Source organism: Ailuropoda melanoleuca, chromosome 5 (assembly GCF_002007445.2).
Source record: "Ailuropoda melanoleuca isolate Jingjing chromosome 5, ASM200744v2, whole genome shotgun sequence".
NCBI classification, from domain to species: domain Eukaryota; kingdom Metazoa; phylum Chordata; class Mammalia; order Carnivora; family Ursidae; genus Ailuropoda; species Ailuropoda melanoleuca.
This window is the reverse complement of record NC_048222.1, coordinates 20,471,157-20,498,640: the sequence shown is the minus strand read 5'-3', so window position 1 is coordinate 20,498,640 and position 27,484 is coordinate 20,471,157. Positions and strand designations below refer to the sequence as shown.

At 44.2% G+C, this 27,484-nt stretch overlaps 1 protein-coding gene across 15 annotated transcripts in view; it reads left to right on the top strand.

The window, feature by feature from the left end:
• The window catches only part of FARS2 (phenylalanyl-tRNA synthetase 2, mitochondrial), a 558,277-nt gene that overhangs the window by 360,326 nt on the left and 170,467 nt on the right, over positions 1–27,484 (top strand). The gene's annotated exons all lie outside the window — the stretch shown is intronic.

Genomic DNA, 27,484 nt, shown 5'->3' with positions numbered 1-27,484 from the left:
ACCGACCATCTCTCTGTGGTTATTTCTTTTCTGTGAACAGATAATGTAATTACCGTGACAGCACCGTCACTCGCTGTTAATGAAAGTAAGCCTCCTATATACCTGCAAATCTACTTAAAAAAATAGCATTTTAAAAAATATCGCTCTCCCGTTTGAGATCAAGTACTCATCCTATCTTTCTTTGTCTTTTTTTTTCTTTTTCCTGGTCCTTGTTTCCATCTATTTTTTTCTTTGCCAGAACATAGGGCCCTAAGGAAGAAAGGGTAGAATTTCAGTGTAAGAGAGTTTGGTTTTCTGGATCGTGTTATCCCCATTTTTCATTTGACAAAACTGAGGCTGCAAGACATATGTATTCTGTTGTGGTCCAGAAAGACAACCACACAGAAACTCACTGGCCCTGTCCTAACAGGTCCGCCCATCTAAAGCACAGGTATCCCAATGGCCAGTAGCATTGTCCACAGTGTGGCTCTGCAGCTCCATACATAAACTTTCTTTTTTTAAAAAAAAAAAAAAAGATTTATTTATTTGAGAGAGAGAGCGGAGTGGGGGAGAGCAGAGGGAGAGGGAGAGAGAAACTTAAGCAGACTCCACGCTGAGCTTGGAGCTCCATCTCGCGACCCTGAGATCACAACCTGAACCGAAACCAAGAGTCGGCGCATAAACGACTGTGCCACCCAGGCCCCCCATACATATGTAAGCTTTCTAAACCTCAGTTTCTTCTGTGACATGGGCATAAGGAGTAACTAAGGCCTTGCATGTGAAATCCCTTCGTGTACAGAGATAGTACTGGGCAGTGCTATAAAGATGTAAATTATCACTAGCTCCTTTTTTTTTTTTTAAAGATTTTATTTATTTATTTGACAGAGATAGAGACAGCCAGCGAGAGAGGGAACACAAGCAGGGGGAGTGGGAGAGGAAGAAGCAGGCTCCTAGCGGAGGAGCCTGATGTTGGGGCTCGATCCCACAACACCGGGATCACGCCCTGAGCCGAAGGCAGATGCTTAACCGCTGTGCCACCCAGGCGCCCCTATCACTAGCTTCTAAAGACCATTCTGCATGATGTGAAAATGGCTATTCTCAGGGAGAGGACATCACCCTTAGGGTTCCAGGTAGTCCTCTTCACTTCCAAATAGAGGACTGGTTGACACATTAAGTATCAGTCAGTATGTGTACTTAGTGGAGAACATAGGTTGCCAAAACCCACATTTGTTTAGTTTGAAGGATGAACAGAACCATTGGGAAAGTTGTCTATTCACTGGTTCTGGAAAGTTATCTCTCAGTGTGCATAAAATTATTAAGTCAAGTCTTTGGAATCAATCACAGCAGCATGGTGGAGTTGATAGGAAGCCAAACACCAACATGGGTTTTGTTTTGAAGGTTTGCGGCCTAAAAGTGTGCAGAATGACAGAGGGGAGGAGCCGTTTTCAGCACTGGATTTGCAACATTGATTATTCACCATCGATCTATTGAGAGCCTGGTGTGTGCCCCGCAGTGGGGGTGGCTCCTGCGTTAGAAAGCGCCCAGTGTAGCTGGGGAGAGAAAACCAACGCACAAGAAACAATTTCAAAACATGGGAGCAGTCTCTTGACCAAGAATGCTGAAGGAAGTCCAAACAAACAAACAGAAAACAGGGAGTAATGAGGGTAGGCCGTAGTGGGCAGAAAAGTGGATCTCAGAAGGCCTGTATGTGGGTTATATTTGGCTTTTGATTAGAAACCCAGAGGAAGCCAGTCACCTGTCCAGCCTGAGGGCGCTGCGGCTGAAGCCACAGCCAGTTTTGTTGCTGAACGGGGCCCCGCAGGGGGCGCCATTTCTCAGAGCAAGCACAGGCCAGTGCCCTGCCAGCTGTGTGCCAGAGGTTGGACCTGTATATTTGCTCTGAGCTCTGGAACCTTCCTGCAGCTGACAACAGCTTTGTGAAAACTGGCATTGCTGTTAATGCGGACGAGGGACAGAGAAGAAAGAAGGGCATGGTTAGGAGTCCTGCCTGTGCACCTGAGGGCGTGGGGGGGTTTCTCCTGAAGGGACTGGGTGCTCACTTCCCAATGTACCTGGCCAGTGTCAGAACCAGATGCTGATATTACTGCTATGAATAATGAATAACCTTTAGGAAGCACTAGTAGGGCCACCTTGACTATACTAAGTACTGTTCATGTATTTTCTATCATCTTTATGAAAGCACCATAAAGAAAGTACTAAGAGTATCCCCATTTTACAGATGAGGAAACTGACATTTCCAGAATGTAGAAATCTGTCCTAAGAAACACAACTCTCAGATCGAACCATATGAAATTGCTTTTGGGGGGGTCAAGACAGTCAATCATTAGCAGTTTCACATGGCTCAACATAATCGTCTGTGGCAGAGAGCCTTTGCTGCCAGATAGCTCTACGTATATACTGATGGAGAGCCCCACAGCCGGGCTAACTGTTGATCAGATTTCATCCATTGACCTTTATCAAAGTTACAGTAAAAAAAAAAAAAAAAATGTTTGCACTATCTTTCAGCAAAATCGGATGGTCCTTTCTGTTAAAAATATGAGTCACAGAATAATGAAGTTTATGATGTCACTGCTGACGTAAGAGTGTTCATTCAGCCTTGCGGATTCTTTTTCCGTGGCTTGAGTTTTTGCAAAGCAGGGTGTCCAGCGAAACTCCCTATAGAGATGTTTGAGGCATATTAAAAGAGTGCTCAGCTGAGGCCTGATGGGGTTTAGGAAATAAATGTGCTGCATGTCTGGTGTTTCCAGCCCTCCTCATTCATCATTAGACCAGTGACACTCCTTACACAAACATCTTACCGATGAATGAATGTTCCCCACACCCGATACATCATTCCCATGCTTAAAAAAAAGTCCTCGTAAAAATGAAGTGGTTCAGCATGCCAAATATATCACTGTTCTTCCTCAGCAATTAAAATCTGTAAACAGAATGAAGTTAAATTAAAGAAGCCCTGTTATGTTTCCAGTTAGGTCTCAGACCTCAGGAAATTCAGTTCAGGCCACCAGTGTTTATCAGGCACCTTCTGTGGAAACAGCCAGTAGAGAAGCACTTGGCAGGACTTGAAGAAGAATTATATATGTTTAAGTATGCTGGCTTGGTGCCTCAGTTTCCCCACTTGTAAAATGAATGAAGACGGTTCTACTTCCAGGGAATTTCATTTGTATGACAACTTAAACTTCCAGTGAAACCTGGATGTCATTTAAATTAATAAATCTCAGAAACCAGCTTGCTCAGTATCTCCTATATTTACAATTAGGGTTAGTTATTTGCTTAACAGATCCTTATATCATACTTCCAGGCACTGCTCCAAGCACCTTACATTTACATCTATTAAATAGATGCTATCAATATCCCCATTTTACAGATGAAGAAACTGAGACCGGGAAAGGTCATATAACAGGGCCACAGGCACACACTCTGACAGGAAGTAATGGAGCCAGGCGTGAATGCAGGCAGTCTGGTTCATAGGCTTCGTGAGTACGTGTGATAAACTGGCAGTTCGGTCTGTGCTTAGCACAGGCAAGTAGCCCTTTTCACTGGGGGAGGCCTGTGTCGGATGGGTTCTCTTTTGTGTCCCTAAATTTGAGGCATTTTGAGGAAGTTACTGCTGCTGCCTCAGGGTTAAGTGGCTTTTTCATCCAATTTGCGGTGGAATTCAAAAGCAGCAAGCTGGATTTAGCAGCGCCCGAGTGGCTCAGTCAGTTGAGCATCTGCTTTCTGCTCAGGTCATGAACCCAGGGTCCTGGGATCAAGTCCCATATCGGGCTCACTGCTCCGCGGGGCTCTGCTTCTCCGTCTCCCTCTGTCCCTCCACCCCGCTCATTCTCTCGCTCTCTTGCTCTCTCATTCTCTCATGCTCTCTCTCGTGAATAAATAAATAAAATCTTCAAAAGCAGCAAGATGGATTTTTCCAGGAGACCTATCCATTTCTATTTTGGAAGAGCTGCCAGGTGTACATGTCCCCTCCCTGGAGGCTTCCCCTCCCCCCACCCACCTTGAGCATGCAGGTGAGGGCACTGGGGCAGCCCTGAGATTCCATGTCCAGGTGAGAAGTTAGAGGCGGGGTCAGGCTCCCTTCTCTGGCTGTGGATGGCACCCCTTATCAGAGTTTTGCTTCCCCCCTTCCTCGTACTTTCATAAACCCATTCGTCCAGGCTATAGGACAGAAATAGCAGGATTCACCAGACTCTCCAAAAAAATGGGGCAATTTTGCAACATCATTGTCTCCTTCCCATCCTCTACTATCCAAACAAACAAGAAAACGAGCAGCCATCCATTTTCCAGCCATATCTCTAACTGCTTATTACTTTCTGCATAGGAATTTCAGATATTTTAAAAGAGGCTTTAAAGGCCTTTTTGTAATAAACTTCTTCCTCCCTAGGGTGTGTGTGTGTTTAGTATTTTAAGTGTGTCCTTTGGAGAAAGACTGTCTTAGGTTCTGTCAGTGGCACATTTCCTTGATGGTTATTTTATCAGCATGTTTTTTTTCAAACCTTCCATAGATATGTATCTGCCCCCAAATAGCATTTAATGAAGAGGTCTTTGAAATAAATCTCTAAAAACAAAAGCTACTTTATTCATCATCTGCGGGGAGAGCAGCCAGTGAAGCTCATCTGTAAAATGCATAATTAGAAACCAGAGGGGTGTGATTGTGCATGTGCCTGAGCGTGGGTAGATATCGATGGTGTTAATAAAATCCTGGTTTCCAGTTCCTTCTTCTCTGAGCGGAATAAGAATTAGGTTACATGGAAACTAAATGACAAGAGGCAGCAGAGAGAAGAAAAATGCATTATTTTTATTATCGTAATACCCTTCTTCCCATATTCTTTTTCATAGCAAAACATTGGGGTAGAGATCTTTAGATTTGTGGGGAAAATAAATATTTACTTTTTTGTAGAATAAAAATAGCCTTCCATTTTTCATTTTTAAAGGCTACTGGCCTTTAGGATTGGCTTCTTGATATATTAAAGTCCTAGTAGTCATAACATGACTAAGCCACATTATTTAGAAGGCTTGTTATAATATATTCTCTATAAAGCACCGTGGTGAGGAATGGGGTTAATCAAAATGTGTGGCTAACTGGGAGCTATATGACTTAACTAGATGACTAATGTGAAAATGACTGATAAATAAGAAAACAAAGTGCATTTAATATAAAAACACAATGTTTAATGAGGTCATTAACATCTGGCAGTACTTTCTGATGTGCTTCCGTGGAAGAACAGGGTAACAGGCACTTTCTTGATAACCCTTTTGACTGTTCTCGAGTCACTTGTCCCCTTGGGTTTCATTTTCTTCATCTTTTAAATGGGAATGCATTAGGGGCGCCTGGGTGGCTCAGGTGGTTGAGCATCTGACTTGATTTTGGCTCAGGTCATGATCTGAGGCTCCTGAGATCCAGCCCTGCATGGGGCCCCAGTCAGCAGGGAGTCTGCTTCTGTCCTTCTCCTTCTGCCCCTCCCCCCTGTGCTCGCTCTCGCACGCACTCTCTGTCTCTCTCTCAAAAAATAAATAAATAAATCTTTGAAATGGGAATGCGATGATTTCTATTCCACAAAGGCAGAACTGAAGTAAAACAGTGTCAAAATATCCTGTATGTGTAAGGTTATTTTTTTATTGTCTTCCCGTTATAGATGTGTTAGAATGGTTTTTAATGGAAGTGCAGATTAATAGAATCAAAGCAACAACATGTATTCTCAATTGAGGAGATTACAGGTTAGTGAGGAAAAGGTGAGACATTATTATGAGGTTTTGCTCACGTGGCTCCAGAACATGTCATGTCCATTACAACATATCCCATACCGTGTTCCTTGTGAGCAGAAGATTTCATAACTAAACATGGCTTCCCTTACTTGGAGATTCACAAAGCCCAGTAGTGTTTTAAGAGTTCTGGGAAGTCTTACAGTAAGAAACCTGAAGCTATCATTTCCCAAGCTCTTTTGACCATGGAACCCTTTTAAGGAAAGCATCTATTAGCATCTTTCTAATGCCCAGACTCCTTCAAGTTCATGAGCTTTGGAGGCAGACTGCCCAGGTTCAAACCTTAGTCATGGGACCTTGAGCTAATTACTTAATATTCTCATTTTTTTAAAAAGGGCAATAGTATATATTTCATAGCGTTTTTAAATGAGATGACGTAGGTTTTCAATACGTATTCTCAGATGAGGTATTGCATGTGAATCATGAACGAACTCGGTTAGAGGTGTGTGAAACTCTGCTTCTGGAGATGGTAGGGTGGTGGGTGAGCTAGAAGCACTTCTTGGCCAGTGGTCCTCTCCGGGTTTTTATTCCCCCATCAAGACAACCACCAGGTCTCTTCATGATTAAGTTCTCCCCTTTCTGTGAAGTGTGACCCTGAATTCTTCCCAGGGCAGTCTTATTACCACCTGTTCTTACTATCGGAACGGCCGGTCAGCAACTCACATGTGCACATGGGCTAGGTGGGGACAGGCACAAGATAAGGGGGACATGGCAGGGTTTGTGGGCAATAGAGCAATGCCAGCTCTTCGAAAGGGGGTCCAAGCTTGGTGTTGCCACATCTTCTAATTTGTAAGAGATAAGTTAGAAATCCAGATGATGTAAAAATTTCCTGATTTTTTTTAATGTAGGCAAAGTCTTCAGATCAAAAATACAAAACAACATACGTTTGGTCCTTGAGTTGCTGGCTTTGCAACCTCTGCATTAAGAGCAAACTCGCAGGTGCTGCCTCCTCCCTCTCCTGCCATCTTTCCCACCTTTTAGCTTTGGCCTGACATCTGCCCTTCACCTTGCTAAGAGAAAGGAAACCTATTTATTTATTTATTTATTTATTTATTTATTTATTTATTTATTTATTTTAGTTAAGCTAATGGGTCCCCTTGGTCCCGCCTCCTGGTTCTCTCGTTGTTGTCATAGGACCCTCTTTCCTCTGAGTCCTCCCTGCCCAGTATCAGCATTCATTCACGGTTGCCCCCTAGATGCCAGGCTTGGTAGGTTCATTTCCACGTAATTTCTCCGGGTGACCCTGCACTGTGAGCCCTGCGGCAGCCTGGGAAGACCGTCCCAGGCCAGATGGAGACAGATGGAGAGCCCGTCAGCCTCTTGCCCTCTGCCTTTCTCCATATTCACACTCTGGCAGGCCTGATCAGCTCCTAAGGGGACCGTTTTTAGGAGTTAATACTCTTATCAGATTGAGCCTTTCCAGATAGTTTCTCTTGACAGTTCTAGGTCAATCTTCAAAGTGTTAGTCCTTTAAACCTACCTGGAAAACTGGCTCTCACTTTCTTATCTCTGTTTGACTGGTGTGTTTCTCCACTTCCAGAGGCGCTGTGTCTTATTCACCTTTATAATCTCTGTACCTGTCACAGTGCCTGATAAATAGTAAGAGGGTGTAAGCTGCTTCCCACCGCAGCTCTGTTGCTCACTGACTCTAGTTAGATAGTTCTAGAGAGTATAGAACTACATACTAGTTCTGTAACTGTAATCCTGGGCAAACTTCTTAGCCTCTGTGCGTTCAGCCTTCTCATCTATAACGAGGAGTTGGTGTGAGGGTTCATGGAAACCACTAGGGCAATGTGTGGCACATAGTCAGAGCTCCGTAAATATTGACTCCTATTAATAGTGGGATTACCATTCATCTGGCGGGAGCGCAGTATGTGCTGATCAGAGGAATGAACTCACAAGACTAGTTTGGCTTTGGCAAGAATCTTCTCCAGAACAATGTAAGAATCGTCTTTTATTTTGAAAACGGGAAGTCCCGTCACTTTTCTCAGCAGCGTCTGGCTTTTCAGAGCCTGCTCGATTGGTAGGCCGAATGCGGTCACCTCCTCGGGTGGGCTGCACTGCAGCCGTGCCTCCGTGGTCGCTCCTGAGGGGCCGGACGAAGCACGGTGGAGCCGGGCATCCCTAGGAACACTAGCGGTATCCTGTTAGGATTCCAGACTTTGAGCCTTGGCGCCCAGAATCAGCAAAGTGTTTTGTGAAAACAGATGCTGAATATGTATCCTTTCAGTAAATCACTTCCAAGTAGATATTTTATTTTTCTCCGTTTTATGGATGAATATGCATCAAATAGCCTTTTTTACGTAGATGCAGAGCACATTCTAAAAATTGAACAGCTCATGCATATAAATGAGCTGGTGTGTCTTAGTGGCTAGATGCACAAACTTTGATGCCAACCCAATTGGATTCAAGAGCTGACCCCACCCTGAATAGCCCTGTGACTTTCCCCATGTCACTTCACTTCTGTAAGTTACGGTTTCTCCATCTGTAAACTGGGAAGCCATTAGTAATTACCTCCTAAGGTTGCTTTTGAAGATTAAATGTCAAAATGTATGAAAGATCCTCAGCTCAGTACCTAGCAAGTGCTGGCACATAGAAAGTAAATGTTGGATGATACATATATTTACGGTTGACAGAGCTATTGAATTGGGTCAAGTGTGGGCAGATGGGATAGTGAAGAGTAGCACAGGTGCGACCAGTATCCTTCCACAGGGTGTGAGAGGCAGTGAATGGGCTACTCTCTTTGCATCAGAGCCCTCTGGAGAGCTCCTGGAAGAGACCCATGCCAGGCCTTCCCCCGGGAAGTGTGGATTCTGTTGGTTAGGGGCTCAGGCACCTGGGCAGAGCACGTACTCTGCGAGTCGTGAGGTCATGGCCAGCGTCTGCCCGGGCAGTCCTCGCCAGGTTCACACCCTGGTGTCACCCAGCACAGAGAGGTGCATTGGTGGATAAGGGGCAGGCTGGGAAAGGGCGCCTGGGTGGCTCAGTCGTTAAGCAGGCTGCCTTCAGCTCAGGGAGTGATCCCAGGGTCCTGGGATCAAGCCCCGCATAGGGCTCCCTGCTCCACTGGAGGCCTGCTTCTTCCTCTCCCACTCCCCCTGCTTGTGTTCCCTCTCTCTCTGTGTCTCTCTCTGTCAAATAAATAAATAAAATCTTCAAAAAAAAAAAAAAGGGGACAGGCTGGAAGTGCCAGTCTTCATCAGCTCCATCCCCACCTCTGAGATGATATTCCCAGCATGCAATCTGCTGATAGGAATTTACGTCGGAGATGGAACTGACGCACCACTCACATTCCTCTTTTACCCTTAAGCCCCACGTATGTAACACCTGTACCAACAGATTAGAGTAGTCAGTAGAAGCATAGCTTTGTAAATTGTACCGACCTGGTCAGCACTTTGATTTCTTGAGGGGGAAAAAAGATTTTGCTTCACCTTTGCACATAGCCTAGAATGTCTGTCATGAACATTTCTAGACCTTTCTCTTTTACTAAATTTTAAGCTACTTTGAAGAGTGCCTATGTCTTACTCATTTTAAGTTTCTTAACGGCTGCTTGTATATTTATTGTAGGCATAGAGTGAAATCCCTCAGGAACTGGATTAGCCATGAGAAATCAGTAACCAGTCATCAAGATCAGCTTTGAAAATTTATTCTAGGGTCATTAAACTATCCAAATCAGCCACGTATTTAAAAAAATATAGTTCTAAGAGAACAAGTACAAATGTAACGTTACAATTTCACAATAGAGCCAGACTTCCGCTCAGTGAAACTTTGGGAACGGATGGGGAAACCCTGGTGTTAATGCTATTGAAACTCAGATAAAGAAAACTTCACCTTCTTATCCTTTTAAAATCAAACTATACATTAATTTCCTGGAATATCGGGAAATACCCTACTTAAATGAAATTTAGATATCTAAAAGTTGCAGAAAGAGCTACAACCACACAGCAGTAGGAAGGAGTTAAGCCCAGGGACGGAGTGACCCTGGACTAAGCGGTCAGTGTCTTGCATTAGGAAGTGGTGGCACATGACGAGAAACCGTATGTTACCAAGTTACATCGACTTCTCTGAGCAACAACTCAGTTAGAAACTGGGGGGAAGAAGACCACAACACAGGAGACGTGCCTTCTGCTCCTGTGAAGCCTCCACTCTTCCTCATGACAGGCAGCCTTTTGGCCTGCTGGCCTTGTCCACGTGGCTGTCCCGAGGCAGTGTGAAGTTCAACATACCAAATGTACTTCAGCCGTTTCTCAGCCTTTGGAACGCCAAGGAACCTCAGATATTACCTCCTGAATGTCGCTGATAGGATGTCTTTGCTGAAGACATTTTTCTCGTGCCCTGGAGACCCCCTGCTCTCTCCCAGTCATGCCACTGTCTACCCCTCAGGTTCAAACAGCCCTCCCTTCATGAACATCCCAGCTGAGAATGATGGCTTATTGGTTTCCCATGTGTTTATACCTCAGTCCTTAAACTCACTTACCTGACATTTAATTTAAATATTTCTAGTGACCGATACTGACCACCCCTATCAGCTTGAGATGTCTTGGGGAAAGAATATTTTCCTCACCTTAATGTCTGTTCTGTGCCTTTCATGTTTCTTTGCACATACTGTTCAGTAAATATTTGTTGAATGAGTGAATGAGGAAGAAAAGGAAAGACTGACAAAGGTAGATTGATCAGTGCCCAAGGATTTGCAGACCATGCATTTTGGAGACGTTCATGTTCTTGTGTCCCTTCCTTAGCCTTTCCGAAATGTGCCATTTGTGTTTTGATTGGTTCAAATCTTTAAGAGATCCAACCTCTACCGTCACTTGTAATATTTTTAAAATGATTGAAAACAGTGGTGAGATCTAACAGTGGAAAATTCACCATCCTGCTAGCCCTAAAATAAACTCAGCCTCCACACAGACGCCCTCTTTGTTTATTGGATTGATCTAGTGTCCCTGCCATAGCGCCGAGAGGGCACCTGTCAGTCACCTGAAGGGACCCCGTATTTCAACCACCCACAATCAAAAGCCAAAAAGAATGTCTGCGATGTCAATGTGTCCTGCTTTGTGTCTTCCTTCACTTCCTGTTCACTCCAGTCAGCACTCCCTGCCTGCCAGTTCTGGCCCCGAGGCGGAAGGAGCCCAGGAAGGAGACGAGGCAGGTACAGGGCAGACAGCTTGAGGGACCATCGGTGCCATCTGCCCACAGCACTGCTCATGGCCCGGCCCCTTTAGTGACGACAGGCTCTTCCCCAGTCTGCCTCAGCCCCCAAATCCTCCGTCCAGCCCATTCCCTCCTCCCGTCTCTGCTGTCTGCCGTATCTCCTTGTCACAATCAGAGAAAGGGTGAGCCAGCCAAAGCCTTCCTGAGCACTGACATGGTTCTGGTTCATTAGCAGTACACCGACAACAAGGAGGGGCAGACAGCACGGACAGAAGCCCCTGACAGTGAGCAAGTAACAAGTGTATCAGCTCAAGGAAGTTCAAGGTTTTACAGCTCACTCTTCTGCCATTTCTCTTGGACGGTTCACCACTACAGCACCTCCGGCCCTCCCGGCCCTCCTACCACCCCCCAGACACAGGGAGCTGCTTGTGCCTGGCCACACAGTTACCGTCACATTGCAGGGACGATACAGCCCTCCGACTGAACTGAGGAGCCAGTATTCTTCACTTACCCCCACCTTTCTCAGCCTTTCTCTCCAAAAAATAAACAGATAAATTCAGAACCTTGAAAACCCTGCCGAGAGGAAATTACCTGCTCTCTGCTTTGTCAGATTCAGGTCCTTCGCACTTTCCATAGGAACAAAGACTGTCTCCGTATCGCCTGTCAAGTGAGGGCAACAGTAAGGTGTTGTAAACCATCTGAAGGAAACAGCGTTCCCGATGGCACCTCAGGGTAGTAGGTGGCTGGACAAGCTGCGGCTAAACCCCCTGGCTGATGACTCTGGAAGGGAGTCTGCTCTGTGCCAGATTGCAGCGGCATATATCCCTCCAGCCTTGTTCCATCGGCCCGGAGGCTTGTTCCCCCCTATCGCAGCCCCCACCCCCTATTGCTTGGTTCTCATCTGACACCACTGAGTTGTATTTGATAAGGGAATGAGAAGAGACTCAAGGATCATAGGTCTGGTTATCTTTTTTCTTTGCAGGGCCGGAGGTACTTGAGTCTAGGCTATGGTGCATGGAGAGTGGTTCTTTGTGGATTACTAGAAAAGGAGGAGATCTAGTTGGTGCCTTTGATGTGTCCCCAGAGGAGCAGAGGATCTGTTTCAGGAAGCAACCTGGCTATTCTCTGAGCTACTTTCAGTACCCTTCTCGGTTTTCATTTCTTCGTTTAGACTTACGTTGCGAATGGTTATTCCGGATCTTATTTCTGTAGTCTATTAGAATCTGTCAAGATATCAGGACCTCAGACTCTTGGTGAATCTCTCCCTTCCTTACTTGCTATTATCAGTCAGGGTTTAGGCAGGAGACAGAGACCACACTAGTCTGTTTTTTTCTTATAAAGAATTTAATCTAAAGAAACATTAGCCTTTGAGGGAGGTAACTAAAAAGACAAAAGGAGAACACAGAAGTCCCACGGAGGTAGCAATGGCGGGGAGCAGCTACCCCCTCCAGGAGGCTGAGAGAACAAAAGAAGTTGGAGTTAATAAAATTTAAAAACATGGTCCTGGAAAGCTAAGCCCAGGACCTCAAGAAGAGCAGCTGTCCCTGAGTCCAGAGGAGGGACTGGGACCCACCTCTGGGGGGGGGTCCGATGGAGCAGATTCTGGGCAGTTGGAAAGGCCGCACGGTGGGTTCGGCTGCTGTGTGGTCAAAGTGGAGTCCTGGTGGTGCCCTAGCCGTGGTGCTGGGGGCCTGACAGCAGGAAGCCAGCAGGGGAAGCCAGGCCCTCCCCCTGCTCCCGCCTCGCCCCTGCAGCCTCCCTCCAGAGATAGGGTTTGCAGAGCCCAGTCCTGGCCTCACACAGCAGAGTGGGGAGCTGGGTTTGGAGCTGGGAGATAGGAGTTTCGTAACTGGCCTGGGATGTGGGTGAGCTGTTTCGTTAGCCTTAGAGGGTCTTTCTCCCTCATCACTCTGAGCCTTAGTAAAGCTCGAAAGGTCTTGATCATCTTGTTCTTGTTGGTACCTGTCCACTCCACGTTTGACCCTTTAGCTCTCCAGAACAAAAGTCTGAAAAGACCCTGGTACTTCTGTGTTTTCAGCTTATAATACCCTCATCCCTCCACTGAAAGGAGTCTATCCCCTGATCTTGGATGCACGTACCTGAGGGGAAGTGAGGTCTCAGCCCCACCTCCCAATCATTTGTCCTTTTCTCTGTCAGTGTTTCTCACAGGGCCCTTCTCCCCCTTTTCCTACTTCCCCGCCCCAGGAGCCACCTGCCCTGGGACCACAGCCAGATCAAGGTCGGTGAAACCGGCTATCACAGAAGAGAGCCGCCAGGCTTTCTACTTCGGTCCCACACACGTTAGTTATTTCCATGGTGTGCTGGGCACCATGCTTAACGTAAAGAGGGTGAAAATAGGGTCCCCACCCTTTGAGACCCTTTTAATCAAGTAACACAGAGAGATACGTAAACTCTTCCCAGATTACAGACCACAGGAAAGGCCACAGCGCGAAGAAGTAGTAGAAATGGAGGGACCCGAGCTCAGTTAAGGTGCGGCCACGTACAAACCAACCAAAAATGAGGCACGAAACATTTAGTAGTCACTGTGTGCTTTACGTACACTGAGGCCTTTGATCCTGGCAGCAATCAGATGAGGGGCTACTGGCAGGATCCTTGTTTTGCAGATGGGAACTGAGAGATAAAGGAACGGCCCAACATCACAAAAACCAGTAAGTGATAGAGCTGAGTTGTACCAGCTGAGTGAACTCCCTCTAGGCTCTATTGAAGATGAAGTAAGGTAACAGTGCCTGGTATACGGTAGGCGCTAACTAAATGGTAGCCATTGTTATGTGGTTAATCTGATGATATTTTTTTTAAAAAGCTTATAAAACAAAAAGAAAGGGATAGTTAATTATACCTCACCTTATATGGTATTTTGTAATTTAGAAGGGTTTTTAATATATATTAACCCATTTAATCTTAATAATAGTTCATTGAGGTAAGGGTATCATTTCTATTTTACCAAGGAGTCTGCTGGGGCTGAAGGATGTGCTGGAGCTCAAAAAGGATAAGTGGGGGAAGAGGGGCAGCAAGACTGTTGTCCTCTGTATTTGGGGAGGACTTCAGGAGGAGGGCCCTTCTCTGGCTGTGCTGTGGTTTCATGGATGAATTGGCGATGTGGGAGCCACACATGTTCAGACCCCCCTCTCCACTCACTCATTACTTGTGCACCCTTGAGCACAGCAGCCTCTGCTCCCATTTCCCCACCTGTACAACCTGGACAACCCCATCTGCCTTACCCCGCTGTGAGGGTGGGTATCTGAAAGTGAAAACCTTGGGTCACGTACAGGTAACCAGCAGATGTGGTGGTTTTGGAGAAAAGGAGAAATCCCGAAGTTGCCTTCATGGCCGATCCTGTGTACGAAAACGTTCTGATTCATTTTGCATAAGGGAAATTAATCATTAATGAGCCTGAAATATTACCTCTTTGAGTGACAGTTTTGCTTGCTTGTAGCCTCTGCGACATGGCATAAGGTTTATTTGATGCGAGTCTGAAATGCTTATCTTTCCAACTCTAAAGTTTTGTTTAAAGTGGCACACAACCCAGGGTCATTTTGAGTGGCAGGCAGGAGTTGCAATGTGGGTGCAGGCAACACGGAGCCATCCTCGAAGTGAGGACATGGATGTTTGGCGAATGCCCCTGCCCCTTCTCTTCTGGCACGGTGGCGTGGCGCACGTGCTCAGTGGACTCAAAAATCTGGGCTCACTTGGTCCTTTTGGTCTACAACTTAGGAAGACCTGGGCCTGTGAAAAGGAGGAAGGGTGGGTTTTTTTCCCTGCCAGACTTGGTGAAACCCAGCATTTCTCAGAGGCACTTGACGATGGCGCAGGTGTTTCGGGGTACCTCTTGTGACATCAGTGCGTGAGGTGCTAAGTGCTTTCTTTTGCAGATGAGGAAATTTGGGCCCAGAGAGCTTGGCGGTTTGTCCGCAGGGAGAGAAGCAGGGCTCTGACATTGCTGCCTCTGTGCCGAGCTTGTCCTGTTAGGGCAGCGTCTTCCCCAGAAGGTAGTCACTCGTCACCTTGCTCTCCCTGTCAGCTTGCACTTTTGACACAACAGTTGGTCCAGAACTTCTTCACCTGCACTCCACATCTGATTATTTTAATGAACTTATCTTACCGAGACTTTTACTTAATGGATGGAAGATGTGCTTTTCTCTCAGGAGGAGGGAGAGGTAATCTAATGACCCCCATGCAGACTTTTAGCCATATTTACAAAGATAGATGCGTCTCCAGCTTCACAAGGGAGTCTTCCCTCTGTTCCACTGCACAAACCACATTTTGTGTGTCCCACTTCTGATGGCCTTCTTCCCCTATTGTCTGTGAGCTCCTTGGTGGCAGGGACAGTGTCTGAGCAGCCTGGTGAAGTTGTCTTGTCCTCTGTCCCCGATTATGTGTAAATTCTTTTGCTCTCACCTGAGTGGGGTCTCTCGATTGGAACCCCATATTCACATTCCATTTACTTTCAACTAAGGTATCACATCTGTCCTCTGTGACCTTTGTTGTAGACTTTGCTAGACTCGTTTGGATTTGGTGCAAAAGAAAATAATGCTTCACATTTGTCTCTCATGTGGGGAAGCTGAACTCATTGTTTTCTTTGTTGAAATAGAATCCAATATTAACAGCTGGAATTTTATTTTTAAACATGGAAAAAAACTATTTCTTTTTCACATGTGAATGCATAATCTGTGGCCAGTGTTTCCCTTCATTACGTGATTTTTCTAAGTAAATGATTAAGCGTTGATATCCTTTTTTCCTTTAATTTTTTAAATCTAGTATTTGGATATTTGAAAAATAATGTGTTTAAGTTGTTAAGTATAATAGTACAGTGGAGACCCATGAAGTCAGCACCCCACCATGGTGAATATCATTTTGCATCTCATGTTTTCCTCCCCGTTTTATTCCATCCCCCTGCCGCCTCTCTCCTTGCCGAGAGCAGCTATGATGTTTTCTCTTAAATTTAGATGGTCACAACTTTTTATTCCCCTATCCATTTCTACCCGTTGGCTGAGAGTTGGTATTGGATTCTATTCTAGAAATAACAAATCAATAAGTGTTTTTTCAGAAGTAATTAGCCTAACCCACCTCCCCTAGACATTTCTGTGACCAAAGGGGATGGAGAACACAACTTTAGACACAGGATGGCTATCTGTTCACTGGGGTCTGTTGCTGTACAACAACTGAGACGGTGTTAATTCTTTGCTATTATGGGAATCAGGGAGAAATACTAAAACATGTAGTATCAAGGCATCTTGATGGCCTAAAACACCTAAAAGGGTCTGGCGTAAAAGGACCCATAGACAGGGACGTGGGGGAAGAAAGTGGGGTGAGAAAGAAAGGAAGAAGGTCAAATCCAAGAGAGTCTGGTCTATAAAAGGCCTTTTGTCAGTGAGAGTCTCAAGTTTGATCTTTACTCCAGTTTTGAACAAGCCATTGAAATCAAACGTCTCAAAGTTCCTGAGGTTAATTTTTGTTTTGCCTGTTTTCCCCTGGAAATAGTCAGAAGGCCAGGTCTGTGTAACCTCCGGCAAGTTCAAGTGACTTTTTCTAGCTGGCCCTCGGGTCTCCCTCCCAGCATGTACAGTCCCTGGCAGAGTGGGGGTCTTGTACAGATTGAGGTGACATAAAGTGAAGAAGAGATTGTGATCCCCCTCACAGAGTCCATGTTCTAATTAAGCATGGACCGTTTTGAGGTTACATTTGGGGTTGGAAATGAACAAACCCAGTTTCCTATTTTGTATTTTTTCAAGGAGGCAGGAGAACGAAATGGGATGAAATGGAGCCTCTGTTCACTTCCTTGAGGCTTAAGGAGGGGAAATATCTGTCTCCCAGTAAACATGATTTACTGGGAAAAATTATGATCGTAAAGCTAAATGTGACCTCACTTAAACTCTAGTAATTGTACAAAGGTGTGAAGATCCAGACCAGGCATTTAATGGGAGATTTAAACAATTGGGCAAAACTTTGTCAAATATTTTACCCTGGAGAGAAAGCCCAGAGTACCGAAGTAATGCCTGCTTCAGAAAAATTTAATTATCTAACCTGAAAATACGAGCGCAGAGATGAAGTCTTTGGTAAGTTCCGAAGATGAGGTAAAAAGACTAAATACAAAAAAAAAGCTCGCTGTTTCCAGAACCCCTATTTCTTTGATCAATAAGTTTATTTAGTCACTTATCGTTTTCATAATTTATTGAGATATAATCCACATACCACACAATTCACCCATTTAAGTTGTGTGATCCCGTGGTCTTTAGTATATTCGCAGAGATGTGCAACCCTTTCCACAATCGATTTTGGAACATTTTCACATTTGTGTTCTATGCATGGTTCTGCGCCAGAACTCTAAGCTGGTTGTCTGGGCTGCAGGCTCCCACTCCCCCTGCAATTTCTTCTTTCACCAGAAGCACCGATGCTATTTTATTTGAACAAAGATTTCTGAGGCTTACTTTTTTCTTTTCTATCTTAAATTAGAAGGCATTACATTCAGACAGGGCCCTGAGACCTTGCTCAGGATCCCTAAGGTCCCACAGAGAATGTGGGGCCCCAGCACTCCACTCCCCACCCCCTCTTAACTAGAGTAGCAAACATATCTTTGTTTTTCGTATGCGTACGATATGTTTTAAATAATTAAGAGGTCTAGAGCTCTAAAGTAAATTTGAGAAGATTCAAAGGATTCGAAATTTTGTTTCTGCTCTGAAGGAGTTCAGCAGATAGTTGAGGGGGACCATGGTATAGAAACATGAAAAGTTAATTCAGTAGAAGGCTGCCCTAAAATGAGTGTTCTCCACGACTTCATTATGGAAAGTCTTTGTTTTCTGTGAATCTTTAACCAGAACTGAAATTCTACTAAAAATTAAGAACAAGGGGTGCCTGGGTGGCTCAGTCGGTTAAGCGTCTGCCTTCGGCTCAGGTCATGATGCCAGGGTCCTGGGATGGAGCCCCGCATCAGGCTCTCTGCTCAGTGGGGAGCCTGCTTCTCCCTCTGCCTCTGCTGCTCCCCCTGCTTGTGCTCTCTCTTGCTCTGTCAAATAAATAAATAAATCTTAAAAAAAATTATGAACAAATATGAGAAACTAAAAGTTTGAAAGAATACTTCGAACTTGATGGGTCTCATGTGGTTTCTGGGTGAAGTCACAGAATAAAAGTTGCCTTGGTAGGAACTGTGCTTACCTCTGACCAACACACCATGCTCCCGGCGCTCAGCGAAATTAAGTAAGAATAAAAACAGAATATTGGAACAAAGTGAGAAAATCTGTAAACGTCAAGGCAGCATGGAGTCATGAGTTAGAACACCCTGAATTTGTGAAGTACCGAACCTGCCAGCCAAATTTGATAAACAGGTTTTTTTAATTACAAAATAAATAGATGGAATTAAAGTAAGGGCTGTGAAACATTGGAATGCAAAGCAACGTAATTGATAGTGCACACTGGTTTTATAGGTAAGACTGATTTTTAAGTTAATTTAGATAAGAACACAATCACACGGGCTGTAAACAGTCTAGAAATACTTATAAATCAAGATAATTAATCTGAAAGCTCAATGAATCATTCGAAAAGGAAATGTCATGGAAGGTACCATAGGGATAAATGTTAGGTTTGTTCTTATTTACATAATTATTAATTAGGCTGGATAGGCTACTTCTGGAAACAGTACTAGAAACTGAGCCAGTTTCTGTGAGCCCACAGTGTTAAATGGGAGGCCTTCAAGCACAGGTGTTAGGAGCACCACCTGCCCTGCATTTGATCTTGGCTCTGTTGCTTCCCACTGTTTGACCTTGGGTAAGTGAGCTGAAGTCTGCAAGCCACAGTTTGCAAGCCACCCACATGGACACGGTGGGAAGAGGAATAGGGTCCATCTCACGGGCTTGTGAGCTGATGCACAGAAAGTGCCGGCACAGTCTTTGGCATACAGCACCCTGCCCATGGTAACCATTAGTGTTATAATGACAGTAAAAACCAAGGGACTGTGTGTTCTGATCTAGAAAGAGAAGCAGTGCTTGGAAGAGCCGCAAAGTAATTCTTTGCCTAGAGTCAGCTTGGTTAAAAGCTAAAAGTTACCTTGACAGTTTCAGAACTCTCAAAGAAACAGACCCTCCCCTGTTAGAGGGACGGTCAAAATAATTACTAAACCAGAGAAAGAAAAAAAAAAATTGCCTTAGCTTTGCCTAGAGAGAAGACAGAGGTTGAGTTAATAATGATTGACTAGTGCAGAAAACGTGTAGTGGGGAACGATGATCTGTTATCCTGCCTTAGTATCATTGAACAGAAGAGCATTTAAGAGGAAGATTCTTTTCTTTTTTTCCCTTCCTTATTTTTATTACCCTATGCAGGTTGTTATATCTTTGCTCTCAAGATCATATGGCATGTCCAAGAGCATGGTGTCCCATGATAGACATTCTTGGAGGACAGTGTAGTGTGGCATTAAGAGCATGGCCTCTAATATCAACAGACCTGGCTACAAAATAAGGATAACAATATTAATCTCCTAAGATTGTTGTGAGGCTTACATGGAATATTTTAGGTAAAGCGCCTAGCACCGTGCTTGACGCAAAGGGCTCACATAACTAAGAAAGCTAAAGCTGTCAAAATCCTAGATACGTATTTTTTTCTATTGTTCTGCTGGTTGAACTACAAGTTCATAACCAGTAGGTGCTCAATGATCCTAAGAGGAAGATTCTGAGGTAGAAACACAGAGAACTGGAATAAAAATATTATGTTATGTTACCAACTGGAAGTTAAGATTATCTTCCTTGAGAACATTTATAAACGGGTACAGAGGGCCTAAAGAACTTTGATTTTATCGTGAGATGATAAGAAGGATCTTAACCGTGGAAGGTACATGGGAACATCTGTATTTTAAATATGGAGGTGAGCCTGGAGGAAGGGGTCAGTTAGGGTGGAGTAGTACTGTGAAACCCAAGCTCACTTTTTAGACCCCTGCCCTCACCCCAGTCACTTTGGCAGGCATATGATTTATAACCAGGTGTCGTGGACAGTGGTCAAAATTGTGCATCTATTGAACTATCCAAGTCATTGTTTTGGCTTGAAAATGACTAAGTATGTGCTTCATGAATGTTACGTCATGTCATTTTCACTACAGTTTGCTGAGGTAGGTGCTGTCTCCATTCTACAGATGAAGACACTGTGATGTGTGTTTTCTCAGGCCCGCGAACACACCAGGCAAGGCCCAGGCCTGCTGGTTTGGCTGGTGAAGCTGCAGGGAGCCACCTCTAGATGGAGATGGTTCGTTACTCACATAGACTGTAGCTGGCTCGCTGAGGTCCTTCGTCCACACACCAAAAAAGGATGACATGGATACAGAAGGGGTTATTGGTTTCCTGGAGCTACTATGACAAGGTGCCACAGACTGGGGGGGGGCTCTATTGTCCCACAGTTCTGGAGCCTGGAAATCCATAATTAAGGTGCCGGAAGGGTCAGTTCCTTCTGAGGACTGTGAGGAAAAATCTGTTCCAGCCTCCCCTTAGCTTCTGTGGTTTGCTGGCCATCTCGGGCATTCCTAGTCTCGTAGAAGCATCACGCCTGTCTCTGGAGTCATCCTCACATGGTGATTTCCCTGTGTGTCTGTCGCTGTGTCCAAATTCCCCTTTATATAAGGGCAGCAGTCATACTGGATTCGGGCCCACCCTAAAGAGCTCATTTTAACTTGATTATCTCTGTAAAGACTCTTTCTCCAAGTATGGTTACATTCTGAGGTATTGGGGTTTAGGACTCCAACCTAATTCAGGCTGTAACGGTGGATGATTATAACACAAGCTGTGAAGGACCCCATTCTGAGGAGCTGGTTCTAGACTGCAGCTGAGAGGTTGTATGTCCTGTGACTCTTTTGTGAGGAGGGCAAGGCAGGAAGCCTCACACCTCTTCAGAACCCAGGTGACGATGAGAAGCTGCCTCATGACAGCCTCCCAGGGGAGATGAAGGGGTGAGTAGGAGATAACCTCCTAGTGATCCTCAGGACCCTGCCAAGATGCACGTGGGGCTGTGGTCCAGGTCTTTGCCTGTGGGGCCCAGCACGCAGGTTGGGCAGGGCACCCCGTGGAGCCATTCTCTCTAGCATATAGCTGGTCGTAGGCACCCAAATTCCATTCCAGATCTGCCTCACTCTGAGTGCGTATGTTTCTTGATGCTTGCTGTCCCCCTAGACACCCTAAATTCTTTTGTCAACTGGTTTTCTTGATGTCTAGGAGTCACGAGTCAGGGTCTGCCAGAAAGCATCCTCTAAGACGGAAGTTAGCAAGCTGGAAGCTAATTATCAGGTTCTGTCAGGATCAACCCCTGTGGAAGGGAAGGGACGGAAGTGGGACTGGACAAGGGGAGAAGTTGGGCTATGATGCATTGATGACAAAGGCCTCAGCCCACCCATAGGGAGCTCTGAAATGACGGTGGCCCTTCAGAGTGGTCCTGAGTTGCAGTAAGGAGTTTCTTAGTCCAGCCTGGAAAAAGCAGACTTTATTATTTCTATAAATGTGACTACATTCCTAGTAGCTTCTGCAAGATAAACAATGATGACTCCATGTATGGTTTTATTATCATAAAGTATACATTGCTTACAATGTGTATGAATACAAACTATATGAATTTATGTGTATATATCATATCAAGAACGATTTAGCATTTTTCATTTCCCTTCGTACAGTAATTTCAGTTGTCTGTATTGAAACTCATGACACGATTTTGAGTATGGGTCGAAGATGGGGTCCTTATCTGATGCCTTGAATGACTTTTACCAGGCCTCTGCAGAAATCTGCATTTGTGGAAGTATGTTCTGGGAACAAAGATTTGAATCTTCATATTCTTGGAGGGGTCTGTGTCCTCTCCCACGCGGAGTAAAGAACCATGTGAAAGGAAATACAGAGTCTGCCCGGCGTTGCTTCGTACGCTGCCCTTCACCTGCTTCACACACTCAGCAGTGGTAGATACCAGTCTAAAAAGAGAACATGAAAAAGGCAGGACCATGCCTTTGCCTTTTCCTCCTACAAAAGATATATGTCTGTGGACAAGAGACACACAGTGAAAAGTGAGAATGAAGACACGGCACTCCAGGTTCATGAGCAGGGAAGGGAAACCAGTGGTTTGGCTCTGGCGGAGCGTGGGAACTAAAAGAGCTCTGCATAATGTGCTGGGCCTGAGTGTACTCTCTGCTTTAGAAAGTAGGGTCTGGTGGTGGTTGTGCTCTCCTACTCTAGAAAGGAGGCAATTATCACTGCTGCAAATTGCCACCGCCATGACCTGTAGCCCTGTAGCTTAAGTGAAGCTTTGATCATAGTGAGAGAGCAGGACAGAGACATGGCCTCTTATTTTAATTTTAATTCCAGTATAGTTAACGCGCAGTGTTATATTAGTTTCAATGTATAATGTAGGGATTCAACAATTCTATACATTAGGCAGTGCTCATCATGGTAAGCGTACTCCACCTGTTTCACCCACCCCAGTACCCAGTACCCACCTCCGCTCTGGGAACCGTCGGTGTGTTCTCTGTAGTTAAGAGTCTGGGATTCTGTATCTTTGTTTGTTTGTTTGTTTGTTTTTTTGTTTCTTAAATTCCACACACGAGTGAAATCATATGATGTTAGTCCTTCTTTGATTTATTTCACTTAGCATTATACACTCTAGATCCATCCATGCTGGTGCAGATGGCAGGATTTCAGTCTTTTTGTGGCTGAGCAATATTTCATTGTATATATACCACTTCTTCTTTGTTCGTTCATCAGTTGATGGGCGCGGTTGCTTCCATATCTTGGCTGTTGTAAATAATGCTGCAATAAACATAGTGGTGCATATATAATTTTAAATTAGTGTTTTCATATTCTTTGGCTAAATATCCAGTAGTGCAATTATTGGATCATATGGTAATTCTATTTTTAGTTTTTTGAGGAATCTCCATACTGTTTTCCCACAGTGGCTACACCAGTTTGCATTCCCACCAACAGTGTGTAAGGCTTCCTTTTTCTCCACATCCTCACCAACAGCTGTTGTCTCTTGAATTTTTTGTTTTAGCCATTCTGACAGGTGTGAGGTGATATCTCGTGCCTTTGATTTTCATTTCCCTGATGATGAGTGGTTGAGCATCTTTTCCTGTGTCTGTTAGCCATCAGTCTTCTGCCCATTTTTAAGTTGGATTATTTGGTTTTGGGGTGTTGAGTTATATAAGTTCTTTATATATTTTAGATACTAACCCTTTATCAGATATGTCATTTGCAAATATCAGATTTCATGTAGTAGACTGTCTTTTACATTTGTTGATTGTTTCCTTTGCTGTGCAGAAGCTTTTCATTTTGGTATAGTCCCAATAGTTTATTTTTCATTTTGTTTCCTTTGCCTTAGGAGACATATCTAGAAAGGTGTTGCAACGGCTGATGTCAGAGAAATTGCTGCCTATGCTCTCTTTTAGATTTGCTATGGTTTCAGGTCTCCAGTGCTCCTGACCTCCAATCTGGTCTCCAAGATCCTTAATCCATTTTGAGTTTGTTTGTGTATGCTGTAAGACAGTGGTACAGTTTCATTCTTTTGCATGTAGCTGTCCAGTTTTCCATCACCATTTGTTGAAGAGACCGTCTTTTTCCCATTGCATATTCTTGCCTCCTTTGCCAAAAATTAATTGACCGTATAATCATGGTATTGTTTCTGGGCTTTCTGTTCTGTTTCATTGATCCATGTGTCTATTTTGAGCCATGGTCTCTTTATCAGGACCTGAGATAAGTCACCCCTATGGCATCAGCAGCAATCTCACCATTGGGTGGGAACCCAGACAACACTACCAACTTGATTCTGGACTGAGAATACAAGTACAGGAACCATAGAAGTCTCTAACCAAGGAGGGGTGATAAGGGAGAGGGCATTAGTGCTTGTGTCCCGTACAAGATGGGTCTGCACGCACAAATTCCAAACCATATAAAGAACTCTGACCTCAGAGTGTCAGCTAACCAAATCGACAACTAGAATCTGAATTCACTGGCGAATAAAGTAAAATCAAAAAGTGTTGTTTAAAGAAAGAACGCCTAACATCCTTAAAGAGATCAATGGAAGATAATACCCATTAAAAAAATACAAAAGGAGAAGAAGAACAGGAAATTCTGAATAAGGGACAAAAACAGGCAGAAATAGAGTGTAAATTGATACGAAAAAGGAACAATTAGAAATATCAGAAATGAGTAACAGAGTCATTGAAATAAAGAAGAAAAAACAGATGACTCAGTTGAGAAGAGAATTAGGAAATTAAGGTATGACTAAAGAACTCACTGAGAATGCAGCACTAATAATACGTAAAGATTAAAAACCTGAAAGTGAGTTAAGAGGAGATAGATTAAGAAGCTCCACAATACATGTTACTGAGAAAAGAATGGCGCAGAAGGAGTGGCTGGAATTTTCCGCGGTGGCACAAAACACACGAGCCCTCTGATTGCAAGTACACCCTGAATGCTGAGCACAATAAATGGAGGTAAATGCAGACCAGGCCTAATCAGAATTGAATTGCGGAGCCTCTACGATAAAGATAAAACTCTTCACATCTGCCAGGAAGAAAAGCCAGATTCTCTACGAAGACACAGCGCTGACTGACACAGCAGACTTGTCATCAGCATAATAAGTCTAGAAAAATATTTTCAAAGTGCCAAGGACAGACAATTATAAACCTACAATTTTGTGCCCTGCTAAATTATTTGTATGAGGGGTTTCAGACGTGTAAATACTGAGAGTTTGCCTCCCACATATTTTCACTGACGAGACGATTAAAGGATGTTCATGTGCAAGAACAAAAGTGAGCAGGCAGGAAGGCTGTCAAAAACTATGAAAGGCCTATGATTTCCCCCTGCTTGCAAGGTCGGCTGCTGGCAGGAGACACGAGAGACTCCTGGGTCAGAGACAAAGAACTGTTACAGCACAGAGGCAGCGTGAGCTTCCTGCTCACATTGCTTCTCCTAAACCCGCAAACCCCAGAGGGGCGATGCAGAGAAGCTCAGGTGGCTGCTGCTCTCACTCTGGGCTTGGAGCACAGGTGAAAACCATCAAGTTGAGAAGCTCTACAATCTTTTCGTTCTTGGATTATGTTTGCTTGCTTTCCTTCCATTCTTTCGGAGAGGCTGTGAGCCAGCCTGATCTATCTTTTGCCCCTGAGGAAGACATTATCTTTATTATCCTGGTGAAGAAACAAATCTGCTCTCTGCTCCCAAGGGAAAGACTACCTCTGTCTTCCAAGGATGTTTGTCGATGCAAGTTGTTACAAGTTATGTGGAAATTCCATGGACAATTGTCTCCCAACAAAGAGGACAAATATAAACTTAAGAACAGTTTTTAGCTTAAATTAATCATTGTCTTAAATAACTTATTATTTTGTGTGTGCTTTTTAAAGGATAAAAACCTAATAGTTGGGGAGAAGAGCTGTTTAAAAAAAACAACAACTAAGGTTTCTGTCTTATTTAAGACCGAATAGAGATCCTAAATAAATTTAGGTTTTAGAGCAGTTTATTAAAGGATATTTGTGTGTGTGTATTCAAGAATAGACATACAGAGGTGCCTGGGTGGCTCGGTCAGTTAAGTGTCTGCCGTCAGCTCAAGTCATGACCCCTGTCCTGGGATTGAGCCCTGTGTGGGGCTCCCTGCTCAGCCAGGAGTCTGCTTCTCCCTCTCCCTCTGCCCCTCCCCCTTGCTCATGTTTGCGCTCTTTTTCTCTCCTCTCTCAAATGAATAAATCTTAAAAAGAAAAAGAAAGAATAGACATACAATTTACAGCTTTTTAAACTGAAGAGGAAAAAATATTAGAAAATTTTTTAAACTGACCAATAGAACACAAGAAAGGAGAAAATTTAGGAAAAGTCATAGTTTGTGGGATCTATCTAAAGAGGTATTTAGAGGAACATTTATAGCCTTAAATGCTTTTACTCAAAACTAAGAAAGCCCCAAAATACATGAGTTATTTTTTCACCTAAATAAGCTGGAGGAAGAACAGAATAAAACCAAATAAACAACAAGAAAGATAATGAAGATAGGGGCGCCTGGGTGGCACAGCGGTTAAGCCTCTGCCTTCGGCTCAGGGCGTGATCCCGGCTTTATGGGATCGAGCCCCACATCAGGCTCTTCCGCTATGAGCCTGCTTCTTCCTCTCCCACTCCCCTTGCTTGTGTTCCCTCTCTCGCTGGCTGTCTCTATCTCTGTCAAATAAATAAAATCTTTAAAAAAAAAAAAAGATAATGAAGATAAAAGAAATTAATTGGAGCAGATGAGAAATGCACCCCACTTTTGTGTGTCTCTTGTTAAGTACCTGGACTCTGGCATTTCAGCTGCCAGTGTTCTCACCTGCAAGTCTGGAGACTTGGGTCTGAAGACATGAGTGAGCCTTTTATTTTTATTTTTTTAAAGATTTTATTTATTTATTTGACAGGAGACACAGAGAGCACAAGTGGGAGGAATTGCAGAGGGAGAAGGAGAAGCAGGCTCCCCACTAAGCAGGGAGCCCAGTGCGGGGCTTGATCCCAGGATCCTGGGATCATGACCCAAGCCGAAGGCAGACACTTAACCGACTGAGCCACCTAAGCACCCCGAGTGTGCCTTTTAAAGGGAAGTGGGAGCAGTGGGGAGAGTAAAAGGACATGGGTGTTAAATTTAATAAGCAAAACTATTTCAAAGAAAAGAAAAAGGGAAAAAAACAGCTTCAGAAACCAAATTCATGTGACGCAGATGGCATGGAGAATTTTCCTTTTGGGAATCATAATTATTATTTTAAAAATCCAAAGTTATTCTGGAAAATTTGGGAAGTGTGGACACAGACTCCGTAATGTAGTCAGTTCAATATGAGTTCAACCGGCATTTATTAGCTGGGTACTGTAGTGCTGTTGGGCTGCACAGGTAAACCAGATATCAGTCCTGGTCCTGGAGGACATAATGACAGGGGCATGAACCTACGAGGGGCAGAGGCGCACTCAATACAGCCGGAGGATTTGGAGTTAGGGTGGCACATAACTCCATGATTGTTCTGTCCCCCAACCCCGAACAGGAAATAAAACAATTCTTGGGCTGGAACTGTCAATAATTGGCAGAGATAGGAGGTTTTAAAAAGGGCAAACTGTGAAAAAACATTTGTAGATTCCCAGGATTAGCTCAACCTAATAAAGTAAGGATATTATTCCAACACCATTAGAGGTAGCCAAAATGCAATATATGTAAGGGTAATGCAGGGGAGGGGAAAAAACATTTTTCTTTCTACCCTTCTTGGTGTCTGCTGGTGCTTTACAACAAAAGATCGGAAGAAACAAGTTTATTAGCGTGTGCATCATGCATGAAACACACAGGAGTATGAGAGAGGAGTAACTCAAGGAGTTGGTTGGTAATTGGGCTTATATAGCAGTTTAGCAAAAGACCAATAAATTTTTAGAGAAGTAACAAGGCAGGGAAAAAGGATCTTGAGTCTCTAGGGGTGGCCAATTGTAGAAAGGTAAATATATAGGAAACTAACCGAAGATAAGGGCGCAGTAGTCAAGTTTGGTCTGTAGATCTTTCTGGTGTTATCTCTGAGCTGATAAGGGTCTAGAGTTGTCTCCAATGATTGGAGAGGGGAGATAGTGCA